This window comes from Cynocephalus volans, chromosome 4 (assembly GCF_027409185.1).
Source record: "Cynocephalus volans isolate mCynVol1 chromosome 4, mCynVol1.pri, whole genome shotgun sequence".
Lineage (NCBI taxonomy): Eukaryota > Metazoa > Chordata > Mammalia > Dermoptera > Cynocephalidae > Cynocephalus > Cynocephalus volans.
This window is the reverse complement of record NC_084463.1, coordinates 35,381,798-35,399,824: the sequence shown is the minus strand read 5'-3', so window position 1 is coordinate 35,399,824 and position 18,027 is coordinate 35,381,798. Positions and strand designations below refer to the sequence as shown.

At 34.4% G+C, this 18,027-nt stretch overlaps 1 pseudogene; it reads left to right on the top strand.

Moving 5' to 3' along the window:
* The first annotated feature begins 2,065 nt into the window (after positions 1-2,065).
* Positions 2,066-3,005, top strand: LOC134375971 (olfactory receptor 5AR1-like; annotated as a pseudogene).
* Positions 3,006-18,027: the final 15,022 nt, after the last annotated feature.

The window sequence follows — 18,027 nt, the reverse complement described above, 5'->3', positions numbered from 1 at the left end:
CTGTTCTTAAGATCAAACATGTATGAACAAAACACTTAACATTTTCATTTGGCAACTGTGAATTATCTTTGTCAAATACTCGTACTTTATATATTCATACACTCATATTGATACAACTTGTTTCTATATCATCAGAATGAATATGATCTCTTGCAATGAGGAAAGATGTAAACAGACAACATTGAAAAGGAAAATTGAATTTACCGAAGACTTTACAAAATTTTAGCTAAAAAATTTCTGCATTTAAAAAAATGTTATATCATTAACACATTACTTTTAGAACTTCCAAATTGAAATGTTTCTCTCGGAGAATCAATGGAGTTAACAGATGTCACATTAAATGGGAAATTATAAATTGCTTTCATGAGCTGTCTGCCATTAGAGTAAGTGGAACATAAATTATCTTGTTTTTCTTTCTTATGTGAGGTTAACTGGTTCCCTTTGGGATCCAACTCAAAACTTCTCCTCTGCTAATATATTTTACTCAACTCACTGACATATTTCGTATGGATTTATAATGCCTGAATACAACTCATTTATTTTACCCAACCTTTTTATATCCTAAATGTTATACAAAGTTGAAATGAATAGGAAAAGTAATACAGAGAACAGCGCTAACTTCTATACTAAAATTAATAACGTAAAATCAGGAAAACAGGCTTTGCACATTAGTAGCCATAGTTATCTCATTCTTTTCTACATAACTTCCATGGATCCTCAGAAGTGCATTGTCAAGAAAAGAAAATTTCTGCTTGTGTTAAATATAGTGAGATCTACTGGTCTGGGTTTTCATGCCATCTGTTTTAGATGAAGATTTTATCATTTGACCCTTTTCAGTAAAATTCATTTATCATTACTGATTATAGATGAACAGGTTTCCTAACATCAAAAACTGGCAAGTATGTCAACTGCTCTTCTCTTCATAAACTCACTCACTTCACAAGTTAGAGAATTGAAATTCTGCCTGCAGGTTTGCTCGTGCTCGCTTGTGCTCTCTGTGAAGGCAGAACAAATAGAAAGCACTGGAAATATGAGTTAATAGAGTGAGCAGAGGTCGTGTACAATGAATGTATGTGAACCTCAGGCTCCACGATTTCAGTTCTAAGTTCTGTGTTTAAAAATATTCTCATAAGCATCTGTTTGTTTTTGTTTATTTTTCACACAGTTTTGCTGCTTTTTAAATAGCAGCTAGCATTTCTGAATGTGTGTTGTATAAGATGTCCTGCTCTTTATAAAACCAGCCTATATCTTTCAGGTCACCACAAGCTAGTAATTTAATTCAGATTTTGTTAAGGAGTACAGGAAGTAATAGTGCTGTAGATATGTGTACATGTTTGAGTCATAAACCCATAAAGGCGTTCACACTGTGCTTAAAATGGTCACAAAGCCTGGCTTTGAAACCAATATATTATTTCTCTAAGATCATTACTAGACAGTTGGGAACTCAATTGTTTGGCAGATTAACTAATTATTTTTACTAATATTGAGGTAGGTAAAATAATCAAAATAATTAAATTAGGTGCCATTCCACTTGCAGGAGATGATAACTTATTTATCTTATGGATCAGGAAAGTAAAAAAAAAATCAAGCCTTTTGTTTTTCAGAATGTAACCTATAATATCATTCCTGATTTTTAATGTAATGGAGGCAAATGGAATTATTTTCAAGCTAAATTTTTTCTGCTTGTGATGTTGGGAAATTTGCTTTGTTTTAACAGAACCTATAGCTCATTTTTAAGAAATGGAGGATAATATTTGATTAGCCAAAATATAAAGGAGTACTGCGTAGTATATATGATATAATAAGTATAAGTGGGTGAAATTCTCACCTTGAGACCAAAAGCTTTCTGTAATTTATTAAGACACGGTAATCATATGATGAAGACTGTGATTTGGACACCTTTATGTCCAAGAAATTTTTATAATAATTTTTATTTCAATTTAAGATACATTTATCATCAGTATTAAAGTTGATGTAAATGGGAATTGATTTGACTTCAGAATTTTTATATAAGACATTTCTTTCTGCTTCCTCTTATATGAACAGGCATATTTCAATGGCCAAAATGGAACTTGAGAATTCCAGCACCATCACTGAGCTGGTCCTGGTGGGATTTTCCAATCATCCGCAAACTGAGTTTCCCCTCTTCTTCCTGTTCTCTGTGGTCTACTTAGCAAATTGTTTTGGAAACACAGCTGCTATCATATTAGTAATTCTGGATCCCTCTCTCCAGACACCCATGTATTTCTTCCTCTGTTATCTAACCTTTCTCGACATTTTTTTTTTAGCACAGTTGTGGTCCCCAAGATGCTCTTTAACTTTCTTGTAAGCAGAAAAGTGATCTTACAACTTCTGTCTTGCTCAGACCTACATCTCTTCATTCCTGGAGGCAACTGAGTGCTTCCTCCTTGCAGTGATGGCTTTAGATCACTATGCAGCCATTTGTTACCCACTGAGATATCTGCTCATCATGAACTCATCTGTGTGTGGCACCGGCTGTGGGAACCTAGACCACTGGCTTTCTTGCTTTAGTGGTTCCCCTCTACTTCACAATCCTCCCACTCTGTGGTCATTATGTTGTTGACTATATTTTCTATGAATTGCCCATCCTTCCTCACGCGTTCTGTGTGGATACATCCCTGCAGGAAATTATGATGATCACAGGAGGTGCTGGAACAGTATTGTCCCCCTTCCTCCTTATTATTGTCTCCTACCTTTGTATCTTGATGGCAGTGATGAGAATAGACTCAGTTCAGAGCATGAAAAAAGCCTGTTCAACATGCACTTCCCACCTGAATGTGGTGACCATATATTATGGAACAGGTTTGATCAAGTACATGAGGCCCAAGTCCCTTTACTCAGCAGAAGGAGACAAACTGGTCTCCGTGTTCTATGCAGTCATCAGCCCTGTGCTGACTACTTTCATTTACAGCCTGAGGAACAAGGAAGTGAAGGGAGCCATGGGAAGAGTTACAGAAAGACACACCAAAAAAATGACGTGCTAGAATCTTTAGAAATTAAAGACATTTGTTTGTATTTTCGACATGTGCACATCCCAATTCTGTGAGACTATAATCATTACAGGAAATTCCAATTTAGCAGACAGGCAGAAGGAGATGGTCATCACATTTTTACAAATCTCCCCAAGTGTTTTCTAGTCAGATTTCTCCTCTCTGTGAATAAACATATGTAGATGTTCATTTATTAAGTGTTAAAACATTGCTATGTCAGCTTAATCAAATACTATGTTAACATATCTGTGAACTTCCATGTCAACAATATTGTCATTGCCTGCAGTCGCGACCTCTACAGTATTTTATTTTATTTTATATTTTAGTATAAAGCATAGCATGATGTTAAGTCATTTTACTTTTGTACATACATGTTGCACTTCTTACTGATAATGGAGAAAATTTTCCTGCATTACACTGTTCAGCTAAGTTGCACCCATCCCTTTAAATGGCATGAATATCAATGTCGTCATCTTTGTTGTCAGACTTCACAGTGACAACTTTCAGTTCACTGGCAGACTTCGAATTCACCATCTGAATGTTCTCATCATCAACATTTTCTTCACCAGCAGAGAATTATCTTCTATTTTCTATTCATTTTCAAGACTTTGAATTATGATGAGGTGCCCGTTCCTATCCCACTCTTCAGCTGCTCCTTGTTGAGAATGTCAATCTGGAGATGAGTCTGAGCTCTTTTCAAAGGTAAAAGAAAGTAAAAACAATGTAAATTATGAAATACATAAATTACTAAATCATACAAGTGGAAAATATCTTAAAATAATTAATGAAAAAATTTTAAGGGAATGTAGAATCCTGGTCTAATTTTTCTATATTTTGGTTTTGTATTTATGTAATCTTTTGCCTAAGGTTTTAATAATTTTAGAAAAAGGATGTGCTTTTTTAAAATTGAAAAAACTATTTTTAATTACTTGAATTTCAGTTTGCTCCATATACAGGACAGCTCATGTAAATAAATACTAATGGTTACTTCATCTATTTACTCTATGGACATTTAGATATATTGACTACAATATATCTACAACTGTGGTATTTCAATGGATTATATACTAATTAATTTAATATTGCTGAATTTGGAGTCAGGCTGCAAAGTTAATTTCAGGTTTGACGATTTATTTGCTCTATGCCCTTTATCAAATAATTTTTCAGTGCATCAGTTTCCTACTTGAAAAATCAGGAAATGTATCATATAGCTGTCGTAAAGGTGAATACGTATTATATACACATAACATAGTAAAAGCTTATTCACATTAGATGCTGTCATTTTCCATCTACTATTGAGTGAGAACGATTTCATCCTAAATTTAAAAATAACATTTTAAAAAGAGAAATGCGTATCAATTTCACGGAATAGACAATCTTTCAGACTGTCTTTACTAATCACTTTTTGAAATTGATGTTCCCATAAAAGTGGAAAATCCTCTTCGTGCAGCCAAGTAGTACACTTAGGATATAAGTAAATATGGGGTAAATGTGAGGCCCAAAGACTTAACATCTCGGGCCGGCCCCGTGGCGCAGCAGCGCTCCCGCCGCGGGTTCGGATCCTATATAGGACTGGCCCGTGCGCTCACTGGCTTGAGCGCGGTGCGGGCGACAGCACACTAAGGGTGGCGATCCCCTTACCGGTCACAAAACAAACAAACAAAACCCCCCCAAAACAAAAAACAAACAAAGACTTAACATCTCCAGTTAACCTAATGCATACCTGTGTCTAGGGGATGACTGCAGCTTCTCCATGTGTGCATGGCCTCTGACTTCTTGTGAAAAATTTAGTGCTAAAATATCAAAGAATCTGTATTTGTTCCTCTGTCATATAATGTTACTATATTCTAATATACAAGAGAAAAAAAGAAAGTAAATCTTAGCGTGGAGTGTGACCGTAGGTGCACAATTCATAATATTGCCTGCAATATCTATGTCTCCATTACAACATTGTGCAAACATGCATGTGGATATTTTTCTGTGCCCCAAATTCTATATGGTCATTTTGCAACAGTAATATTTTAGTGACTTTTGTGAAGGCTGCACTGTCACCGCCATGATCCAAAGCATTGCCATTTTACAAGCATAAGTACATGTTGGCATCACAATCTGCTCTCATAATCATTGCTCCAGCAAGTAACCATTCTGAGAAAATGGTTTGAAAGGCAAAAACCTTTGTGTATAGAATCAGAAGGCCTGAATAAAATCCTAACTCAAATCAAATTTTGTAAACCATCGGGCCCATTTTGTTTAACTTAAATTTGATGACCAGGCTATCTTTAGTTCATTGCAAATTGATCATTTGGTAATTCTAATGATTCTTTCCCTCACGATTTACAGTCAGCAAACAATGCAAGAATGTTCTGTGAGATTGTGATAGTGATTAAGTAAATCTAGAGCAAACATATATGCAGTAAAACCAATGTGTTCCTTTCTGTTATTGTGTAAAATAGCAATATATTTGGTTAAATGACTTAAATAACATCACATAAATGTGAATTAGTAGACCTTGTCTAATTGAAATCAATACTGACCCAGGTTGTAAGTTATTTTTTTCAGAGAGTCCCTAGAGGACCCATCTTTTCCATTTTAATCCCATGCTCAGTGTTTAGCTACCTCTAAATGAAAAGTTACCGAGAGCAAGCATTTTGTCTATTATCTAGTGATCTCCATTATTTGTTACTATTCTGGCCTTATATAAGGAACACAAAATAAATCATTTTAATATCTTATATAATCTCTGTTAAAACCTTTGGGAAACTTTTGAGTTTGTCTAAATTTTTTACTTCATTCACTATCTGATTGACTCACTCTTATTTTTGCTTAGACCAAATTTTACCCCCATATCGTAAATGAATTTTGGACTGGCTGCCAGTTACATATGGTTATAGAAAATTTAAACTATTTTGCGAACAAGTCTGTTACTGAAAACCAAAGGCAAGAATACAGATGGACAAAGAAATGCAATTATTGGAAGATGTTGTATGAAGTCAGATTCCCTAAGGATTAATTATGAGAAACTTTTTTGTTCAAGTAATGATAGCATAGTTGTTCCAGAAATCTTAATGAAATCACATTAGGGAAAGAAGTTTTTTAATTTTTGCTCAATACTACTACACGCATAAATGAAGACAACTTTCTAGAAGTTTAAACACAAGTCTGAAAGTTCAACATATGTTTATGGTCTTTTCCTCTCCTCTCTCTCTCTCTCCTCTCTCTCATTTCCCAGCTATGAGTGAGAGAGAACATGTGGTATTTCTCTATCCTTGTCTGCATTATTTCACTTAAATTAACATAATTTTCTCCAGCCTCATCCATTTTGCTGCAAATGGCAGAATTTCATTCTTTTTTATGGCTCAGTAGTATTCCATTGTGTATATAAATCACATTTTCCATATCCAGTTGTCAGAGCAAACCTAAGGATACTAGAAATAGGGATAGTGATAGGATGGGTAAAGGGCACAAAGAAAAATCATGATTTGAAAGAATGAATATGCTAATAAAAATAAAATAAAAAAATAAATACACGTCTGGATCTTAAAATACAGTTTGACTATTTGAGATGAGCTGACTGTTCGAATAAATTAAATAAATTAAGGGCCCACTAAATTGTTTTTCTGTCACCTACAAAGAGGGCCAGCTAGTGTGTGTGTGTGTGTGTGTGTGTGTGTGTGTGTGTGTGTGTGAAAGATATGTGCTTAATAATTCTTTGTTGTGACTTCTAATCAAATAAAAATTTAATACATTGCTGAGTATGTGGACGCAACAAATATTTTAGTCTTTTTCAGCATTGCACCACAAATTAGAGTTATCTTCTTAGTCACAAATATTAACAATGTTTAGTCATACACAAAAAAAGTTTTATATCTAGTCCTTTTTTATTTTACATAAATATTTTATAATTTTTTCTACTTTAACAGGTTATGCTTGACAACTAAAAATTACATATATTTACTTTATACAACATTTTTTAATGTATGCATGTATCATGAACTGTTTCAGTGAAGCTATTTAAGGTATCCACCACCTTACATATTATCTTTTTGTGGTCAGAACATTTATGATCTACTCTCAGCAACTTTCAAGTATACAGTACATTATTAGTAACTTATAGTTACCATAATTATCTATAGATCTCCTGAACACATTAATCCCATCTAACTGAAAGTTTTACCATTTAACCAGTGTCTCCCCATTTTTAACCCCTGGCAATCACCATTCTACTCACTGCTTCTACAGATTCAACTTTTTTAGATACCTCATGTAAGTGAGATTATGTGGTATTTGTCTTTCAATGCCTTGCTTATTTCATTCAGCATAATGTATCCCATGTGCAAGCATGTAGCAAAAGGCAGGCTTTTAGAGCTGAAATAGTATTATATGAGATCATATTTTCTTTATCAGTTCACCTGTAGAAGAACACTAAAACTGACTCTCCATTTGGCTATTGTGAATAAAGCTAATGTAAACACAGGAAAGCAGATCTTTCTTTGAGAAACTGACTTCATTTCCATTCGATATGTCCCCTGAAGGGAGATTGCTGGATCATATGGTAGTTCTAATTTTAATTTCTTGAGAATCCACCACATTGTTTTCCATAATGATTGTAATAATTTACATTCACACCAACAGTGGACAAGGATTTCTTCTACTCTACATCCTGGCCAACATTTCTTTACTTTTTTTGATAATAGCCATTCTAGAAGGTTGAAGTCATATCTCATTGTGGTTTGTTTTGAATTTCCTTGACGATTAATGATGCTTATCGTTTTTAAAATGTACCTGCTGGTCATTTATACGTCTTCTTTTGAGAAATGACTATTTGGGTCCTTTGCCCATTTTTTTTTCTTGTGGTAAAATATATATAACGTAACATTTGCCACATCAAGCATTTTTAAACATACGATTTTGTGGAATTAGTTACATGCACAATGCTGTGTGACCGTCACCTCTGTCCAAAATTCTTCGTCATGCTAAATGTAAATTCTATACCCATTACACAATAACTTACCATTATTTCTTCCCCCTAATTAGTGACCTCTAATCTACTTCTGTCTGAAATCTTTCTTTCTTATTAATGTATTTCTTCTTAATTGACCCATGGTAATTGCATACATTTGTGAGGTACAATGTGATATTTGGGTAAATATATACAATGAGCAACCATCATATCGAGGTAATTAGCATATTTGTCACCTCAGACATTCATTACCTCTTTGCATTGGGAACACAATTAAAAATTTTCTGCACTATCCACTTGAAGTTATAGAATGATTTGTCCCAGTATTGCTACAGAGCACTAGATCTTATTCTTCCTGTCTCTCTACAACTTTGTACCAATTGACCAGCTTCTTCCCATCCCCCTTGTCCCTTCCATTACCAGTCTCCAGTAACCACAATTCTACTTCTATGAGATCAACTTTTTTAGCTTCCACATATAATGAAACATGCAGTATTTCCCTTTGTGTGTCTGGCTTATTTCACTTAATAGAATTTTATCCAAGCTCATCCATGTTGCTGAGAGTGGCAGAATTTCATTCTTTTTTTATGGCTTAGTGCTTATACCACATTTTCTTTATTCAGTCATCTGTAATGGACATTTACATTGTTCCGTGTATTGGTTATTGTGAATAGAACCCCAATAAACATGGAAATGCAGGTATTCCTTTGACGTGTTGATTTTTTCCCCCTTTGGATATATACCCAGTAGTGGAATTCCTGGATTGTATTGTAGATCTATCTGTGGTTGTTTGAGAAACCTCCATACTAATTTTCATATTGGCTGTACTAACATACATCCCCACCAACAATCTATCAAAGCTCCTCTTTCTCCACATCCTCACCAGCATTTATTTTTGTCTTTTTGATAATAGCCATTCTAACTGGGGTGAGATGGTATCTCATTGTGGTTTTGATATGCATTTCTATGATGATTAATGAGGTTGAGTATTTTTTTCATATACCTGTCGATCATTTCTATTTATTCTTTTGAGAAATATCTATTTAGTTCATTTGCCCATTTTCAAATCAGATTATTATTATCATTATTATTTTTATTATTCAGTTGTTTGAGCTCCTTGTAAATTCTGGATATTAATCCCTGTCAGATGCATAGTTTGCAGATATTTTCTCCAATTCTACTGGTTATTTCTTTGTGCTGTCGATTATTTCCTTGGTTGTGCAGAAACTTTTTAGTTGGTATAATCCCATCTGTTTATTTTTCCTTTTGTTTTCTATGCTTTTCAAGTCTTATTTTTAAAATCTTTGCCCTTTCCTATGTTTTGAAGTGTTTCCCCTTCATTTTCTTCTAGTAGTTTTATAGTTTTGGGTATTGCATTTAAGTCTTTAATTCACTTTGAGTTTATTATATGGTGAGAGATAGGCATCTAGATTTATTCTTCTGTACATGGATCTCCTGTTTTCCCATCATTTGTTGAAGAGATTGTCCTTTCCTCAGTATATGTTCTTAACTTCCTTCTATAATATCAGGTTACCATAATTACATGTGTTTATCTCTTGGTTCTCTATTCTGTTCCATTAATTGGTTTGTCTGTTTTTCTGCCAGTATCATGCCATATTGATTACTGTAGCTTGGTGGTATATTTTGAAGTCAGGGAATGTCATGCCTCTAGCTTTGTGCTTTTTGCTCTGGATAGCTTTGGCTGTTTGGTATATTTTGCTGTTTCATATAAATTTTTGGATTGCTTTTCTATTTCTGTAAATTATGTCATCAGTAGTTTGATGAGGATTGCATTGAATCTGTAGATCATCTTGGATAATATGGTCATTTGAAAATACTGATATTTCTAATCTATAAGCAGAAGATATCTTTCCATTTTTTGTGCCTTTAATTTCTTTAATCATTGTTTTATTGTTTTCCTTGTAGAGATCTTTCATGTGCTTTTTAAAATTTATTCCGAGATCATTTATTTTCTTTTGTAACTATTGTAAATGAGATTACTTTCTTGATTTCTTTTTCTGCTAGTTGGTTGTTATATATAGAAATGTTACTGATTTTTCTATGTTGATTTTGTATTCTGCAACTTTACTGAAGTTTATTATTAAGTCTAGGAGGTTTTTGGTAGAGTCTTTAGGTTTCTTTCTGTATAAAACCATGTCATCTGCAAACAAGGACAATTTGACTTCTTTTTAAATTTAGATGCTCTTTCTTTCTTTTACATTAAGACTTCCAGTACCATGTTGAATAAAACTGGTGAGAGTAGGAATCCTTGTCTTGTTCCAGAATAATGTTAGCTATGGGTTGTCACATATAGCCTTTTTTGCATTAACATACTTTTCTTCTATACCTACTTTGAGAAGTCTTATCATGAAGAGATGCTGAGTTTTCTCAAATGTTTTTTCTGCAGCCATCAATATGGTCATTTTTTTCTCTCTTTCATTCTGTTGATGTGATGTATCACATTTATTGATTTGCAGATGTTGAACTATCCTTGGATCCTGGAATAAATGCCAATTTATCCTGTTGTATAATCTTTCTGATGTGCTTTTGGATTTGGTTTGCCAGTATTTTATTGAGAATTTGTGTATCTATGCTCATCAAGAATATTGGCCTGTTGTTTTATTGCTGTTCTTGTTGTGTCCTTGCCTTGTTTTGGTATCAGCATAATGCTGACTCCATAGTAAGAGTTTAGAAGAAATCTGCTCACTTCCATTTTTTAAAATTGTTGGTAAAGTAGTGGTATTATTTCTTCTCTAAATTTTTGGTAGAGTTCCACAGTAAAGCCATCGGACACTGGGCTTTTCTTTGTTAGGATAGATTTTACTACTGATTCGATCTCTTTACTTGTTATTGGTCTGTTCAGGTTTTGTATTTTTCCTTGGTTCAGGGTTGGTAGGTCATATGTATCCAGGAATTTATTCATTTTATCTAGGTTTTCAAATTTATTGGCATATAATAGTTTCTAACAATCCTTCATATTTTGTTGGTATCAGTTGTAATGTCTCCTTCTGCACTTCTGATTTGATTTATTTGAGTCCTTTCTCTTTTTTCTTGGTTAGTCTGGCTAATGGTTTATCTTTTCAAAAAACCAACTCTTTGTTTGGTTGATCATTTGTATTGTATTTTTAGTCTCAATGTCATTTATTTGTGCTCTGATTTTTATTATTTCCTTTCTTCTACTTATTTGGGATTTAATTCATTCTTGCTTTTCTAGTTTCTTGAGGTGCATTGTTGTTTGGTTTATTTGATTTTTTCTATTTTTTTGATGTCAGCATCTATTACTATAAACTTTCCTCTTATTACTATCTATGCTATATCCCATAGGTTTTGATATGTTGTGTTTCTATCTTCATTTGTTTCCATTTTTTATTTCTTTAATTTCTTATTTAACCCATTGGTAATTCAGGAGCATGCTGTTTAATTTTCATGCACTTGTGTGCTTTCAACAGTTCTTCTGGTTATTTATTTTGAGTTTTGTACCATTATGGCCAGAAACAATATTTGATATGATTTCAATTTTTTTTGAACTAGAAGAGACTTGTTTTGTAGCCTAACATATTGTCAGTCCTGGAGAATATTTTATGTGCTGATGGAAAGAATGGGTGTTCTATGGCTGTTGGATGAAATGTTCTGTAAATATCTGTTAAGTCCATCTGGTCTATGGTGCCATTTAAATCCAGTGATTTTTTGTGGACTTTTTTAGTCTCATTGATCTGTCTGTCCAATGCTGATTATGGAGTGTTAAAGTCCTCAACTATTTTTGTCTATCTCTCCCTTTAGATCTGATAATATTTGCTTTATATGTCTGGGTGCTCTTGTGTTGGGTGCCTATGTATTTATAGTTGTTGTGTCCTTTTGCTATGTTCATCCCTTTATCACTATATAATGCCCTTTGTCCTCTCTTAGCACAGATTTTGATTTAAAGCCTTTGAAATCTGTTGTACATGTAGCTACTACTGCTCTCTTTTATTTTTCATTTGCATAGAACATATTTCTCTATCCCTTATCGTTTGGTCTACATGAGTCTTTCTAGGTAATGTATGTTTCTTACAGGCTACATATGGATGGGTCATTTTTTAAAATCTATTCAGTCTATGTCTTTTAATTGGGACATTTAATCCATTAACATTCAAAGTTATTACTGATATGTGAGATCTTACTCCTGCCATTTTGTTGGTTATTTTCTGATTGTTTTGTGTATCTCTTGTTCCTTTTCCCTCCCCTATTGTTTATCCTTGCAGTTTGGAGTTTTTCTCTGTTGGTAATGTTTGAATTCTTTCTCGTCCTAATTTGTGTATCTGTTATACTAGTCAGTTTTATATTTTGGGCTGTTCTAATAGGTAGTTATTATTTTTTTCTTGATGTAGGACTTCCCTAATCATTTCTTGTAAGACTGGTCTGCTTGTGATGAATTTTCTTAATTTTTTTTTACCTGAGGAAGACTTCATTTTTCCTAATTTCTGGAGGATAGCTTTGCTGGGTATAATATTCCTGGCTGGCAGGTTTTTTACTTATTTATTTATTTATTTTAGTATGTTGAATATATCATCACTCATGCTCCTGGCCTGTAAGTTTTCTGCTGAGAAGTATGCTGTTAGTCTAGCAGTGATTCCCTTATATGTGACTTAACATTTCTTGCTGTTTTTCGAATTCTCTCTTTGTCTTTTACTTTAGACAGTCTAACTACAATATGCCTTGAAGAAAACCTTTATGGGTAGAGTTTATTTGGGGACCTTTGAGCTTCCAGGATTTGGATATCCATATCTTTCCAAAGACTAGAGACTTTTTAAGCTATTATTTAATTAAATAGGTTTTTAATACTGTTCTTTCTTTTTCTCCTTCTGAAATGCCTGTAACTTGAATATGTGTTTGCTTAAAAATATACCATAAATCTTGTAGGTTTCGTTTATTCCTTTTTAGTCTTTTTTCTTTATTTTCAATCTTCCTGGGTTATTTCCGACTGCTGTTTTCAAGATCTGATTTTTTTTTCTTCTTTTTGATCTATTACATTGTTGAGACTCTCTAAATTTTTTTTATTCAATGAATTCTTTATTTCCAATATTTCTGTTTCTATTTTACTTTATCTATTTTTTAGTTAATTTCTCATTCAATCATGAATTGCTTTTCTGATTTCACTGATTTTTTGTCTATATTCTCTAGTATCTCAGTGAGTTTTCTCAACCTTATTAGTTTGAATTCCTTTTTCATTAAGTCAGCAATTTTTAATTCATTGGTATTAATTATTTGAGCATTAATGTGTTTCTTTGGTGTTGTCATGTTTCCTTGTTTTTTCATGTTTTTTTTTCCCTGCATTGACATATATGTATCTTATGGAATTGTCACATCTTTGAGTTTTGTAGAGTAGCTTGCATCCTAAGGTGCAGATTGGGTAGGATACATCGGCTTTTTCCAGGGTAAGGTAGACTTTTCTCAGTCTCTTCAGCAATAATCCACACTTGCAGTATCTATGAGTTCCTTAGCAGTTTAGGCTTATGAAGTTTGTGGTGGTGGTGGCATAGCTTAGTCAGAGGGGAATTTGCAGAATTGGTTCATAGACCAGGGTCTGACATGCACACTTTGGGTCAATCGTCTCAGGAGCTGGCTAACTGTGGATGGGATTGGTGAGTTGATTATCTGGCTGGGAGGTGTGAGTGTTTGGTGTGTCAGGGTCTCTGGTGCTCGTTCCCCAGTGTCAGGGTCACTAGGCTAATTTACTGACTGGGGCAGATCCACCAGGACCATGACAGCTGGGCTGTTTCTTGGAGTAATGGGCATGGGCACACTTTGGCTCAGGTAGCTGGGTGTGAGTCTGCTGCACAAATTTTCAGGCTGAGGTGCAAAGCTATGCTTCAGTTGTTGGATTGGTAGGAGGTCTGACTACCAAAGCTATGCTTCAGTTGGTGTTTTGGTAGGAGGGCAGGGCTGTTGAGTCATTGTTGGGCAGTGGGTGATGTTGTGAAGTGGACCTGTAGAAAGGGGACATGGACAGTTGCCTCTTGGGTAGTGGGTGATGCCACAAGGCAGGACTGTGGTAGGCTAAACCACTTTGGGAAGACATGGATGCACGTCCATTATGTTTCTCATTATCTCTAACATATCATCATAAATGCTTTGTCAATATATAAATAAAAAGATCAGAATAAAATGATTAGTCATTGAATATGCATAATCAATTAAAAAATGGTTAGGTAGATTGAAAATACATATATGCCATAAATTAACTGTTAAAGTTTGAAATATAACTGTATGCAATTATGGCTTAAAAACTGTTCTATACAGGTGAAAAATTGGTGATTATTATAGATTTTGGTTAATTAAAATTTTAAAGTTATAGTTTTTATAACATATCCATCATAGATTCATGAAGTTTTAAAAATTGGTATGTACATATAATGGAATACAACTCAGCTTTAAAAAAAAAAAACTGTGAATGTTGTTATTTCTGACAGCATTGATGAACCTAGAGGATATTATGTTAAGTGAAATAAGCCAGGCAGGTACAGAGAGACAAAAACCATATAATCTCACATATATGTGAAATCTACAAAAACTAAAACACATAGAAGTAGAGAGTGGGATGGTGGTTATCAGAAGCTGGGAGGTGGCAGGACAGAGGATGAGCAAAGGGAAAACATTGGTTAATAAGTACAAAGTTTTAGTTAGATAAACTGGGTAAGTTTTGGTATTGCATTACACAGCATGGTAACTATAGTTAGTACTGTATATTTCAAAAGTAGGTAAAAGAGGATTTCAATGTTATCACTTTTTTCTTAGGGTAGGGACCTATGAGCTGTTTTTCTGGGTTGGGGGCTTGAGCACACAAAACTCAGTGGAAGGATAAGAGGAAGAAGGGGGGTGGTACACAAGAGGCAAGTCTGCTTGTTTCATCTCTGGTAAGGGATGTGGGGGAGTATTGCAGTTCGGTTGACCTGGAGTTGTATTCCCAGACATGCAGGACTGGAGTCACAGTTGTCCTGGGCCCAGACTTTAAGTTGCTGGAATTGGGGCATGTAGCCTCTTCTGTGAGTGCATTGGGATGATGGAAGAGCCTTAAAATGGGGGAAGTGCAGTGACTATTGGCCTCAAGGGCAGAGAAGGCTCCCACAGTAGCTCTGGGTTTCAAGATAGTTTTGGGAGTGCACTATATGTACTCCTGTTCTGGAGAAATACAATGCATGTATTCTAGGCAGTTACCCATTCTCAGCTTTGGGATTGAAGGGCTGCAGAATTCTCCTGAAGCAGGAACTGCAGGCCTCTGTAGTGAGGATAGGGGTTGGTGTGGGCCTTCTGCCTACCTTTTCCCCACAAGAAAAAGCCACTCTTGCACCAACCCTGCTGATGGAGATGTGTTAGCTGAGGTCGTATGACTCACTTTCCTCTCGATGCTGCCATCCTGTGCTTTTCTGCTCTACTGGGATCTTGCCAGTCTCCTGCTGCACTCCTATCCTCTCTCCCAGATGCTTTCATCAACATTTAGCTGTCTAATAGAAGTTCTGGTTCTTTTCTGTGGAAGGTGCACACACCAGGCACCTTAGTCTGCCATCTTTCCCCCCTATATATCCTTGCCCATTTAAAAAATGTTTGATAGAATTCAGCACTGAAGCCATCAGGTCATGGGCTTTTCTTTGTTGGGAATCAAATTTTTGATTACTGACTCAGTCACCTTACTAGTTATTAGTCTATTAAAATTTTCTTTTTCTTCATGATTTAATCCTGGTAGATTGTATGTTTCTAGGAATTTTTTTCATTTCTTCTAGTTTATTCAATTGGGGCATATAGTTGTTCATACTACTTTTTAATTATTTTTTTGGATTTCTGTGGTATCAGTTGTAATTCCTCCTCTTTTATTTACTTTTATTCTGATACCACTTTAATTTGTTCCCCATATCATTTTATAGTTTCTTTCTTACACTCTTTTCCTCACACATAGGCTGGTACCTCTTTTCTCTTGAATGCTATTCCCTCATTAAAATTCTTTGTCTTATTAAATGTTACTGAATATAAATAAAATGTGATCTAAAAGCATCAGCATTTCTCTTGGGGTCCCTCTAAAAGGCATAAACACTCTCAGCAATGCAATTTAAACATCTGTACTGAGAATGGTTCTGACATGCTAACCTGTTTCTTATCAAATTTTCACAATGATAAATAATTTCTATATCCTGGCACTGCCACTTCTTATCTAGGAGACTTTTACATTTCACTTAATCATTCCATGCCACTTCAGAAATACAAGGGTGCTAATACCATTGCTTATTGGACCCTTGTTATGAATATACATATATATATATACATATATATATATGTACACACACACACACAGACACACACACACACACATACATATGCACCGAATAATGGTAGACATCATTATATCAGTAATAATTATAATTGTGGTTATTTATTGATAACGTAGAAAAAAGTTTTTTCCTTCTATTTTAAGATCATTCGTAAAAGGATGTATTATTATACACACTCAGACTCCCTCTCTCTCGCTCTCACACACACACAAATATATTACCCCACCCCTTGTAAATGGTTACTGAACTCTCCAGTAAGCAACGTAATGTTTTGATTCAGATCAGGGGTCAGAAGACTACAGCACATGAGCCAAATCTAGACAGCCACTTCTTTTGGTAGGTAATGCTTTATTGAAACACAGCATGCTCATCTGTTTACATATTGTTTATGTTCGCTTTTGCACTCGAACAGCATAGTTGCGTCCTTGTGGCAGAAACCATATGGTCTGCAAGGTCTAAAAGTTTTACTATCTGGCCCTTGAGAGAAAACCTGGCAGACCCCGACCACTTCCAAGTAGGATACTTTGACATCAGTTCTGTTACACAACTAAATAGAATAGAGAAGCAAAGGAAATCAAAATGTAAAAAGTGAGGAGGATAGGAGAAGAGAAATCCAAGTGCTTTGCAAATACCAAGGAAAGATATAGTTTGAATAACCTTATGTTTCTATGATTCTGTTATGCATTTTTTATTCAGTATATGAATTTTTAAAATTGTACATCACTAATAAGAGATATGTTGTAAAATGACTGCATATTTTAAAATTTTTAAACAATTATTTTTGGCACATTTTAATTATAATACCACAAATAATTCATGTTGTATGATTAAATAAAGGAATAAATAATATTTAACTATCATTTTAAAACTATTATTATTTTAAAGTTCATATCTCATAATTCTGTTTTCTGCACCCTGTATGTGTCTGCTTTCATTGTATTTTGTCTCTTTTGAATTTTAATCACATTACTGTTTAACTTTTATGCCTGCTAATTTTTAAAATCTTTTGTTTAGTCTAATAAACATCCAAAATATTCACTTATTAAGAGGGTGCAGCTTGCTGAATTTTTACAATTTAATCACAGCTGTGTATATGGCACCTAGATTTTAAAAATACAGTTGTATGTGTATTCTATTGGCACGCAGAAGTGCCCTCATGCACAATCTACTCAATATCTCCCAGTGATAACCACTCTCTTGACTTCATCAGCATAAATTATTTTCATTACTTTGTAATATATATAAGTAAAATCATCTATGATGTCTTTTTTAGGGGTGGGGCTTCCATAACAATTATGTTATTGAGATTCATCTATATTGTTTGGATAGAGCTATTTAGTTCATTCTCCTTGCTGTATTTTCTTTCATTATGTGCGTGCATTACGTGAGTAGTTTCTTCTTTTGGTCTATTATTAAGAATGCATATATAAGCACTCTAGTACTCGCCTTTCAGTACATATGCCTACATCTCCGCAGTGTAAGCTTCTGGGATGGAGAAAGAGAATCATTTTATTTAAGTTGAGAATATATTCAGTCTTTATAGAAAGTACCTCTAGCTTCTCACAGTGATTGTAAAAATTTATCCACCCTCTAGCAGGATAAAGAGATCCTGTTGCTCTGCATCCTCACCAGCACTTTGTAAGCTGTTCACACCTTAGCTACCTGATAAGTGTGAGACTGTTTATCATTATAGCACTAGATGGACGCCCTTGATCCCTAGACATGCAGTGCACACTTTCACGTGCACTGGCTGAAC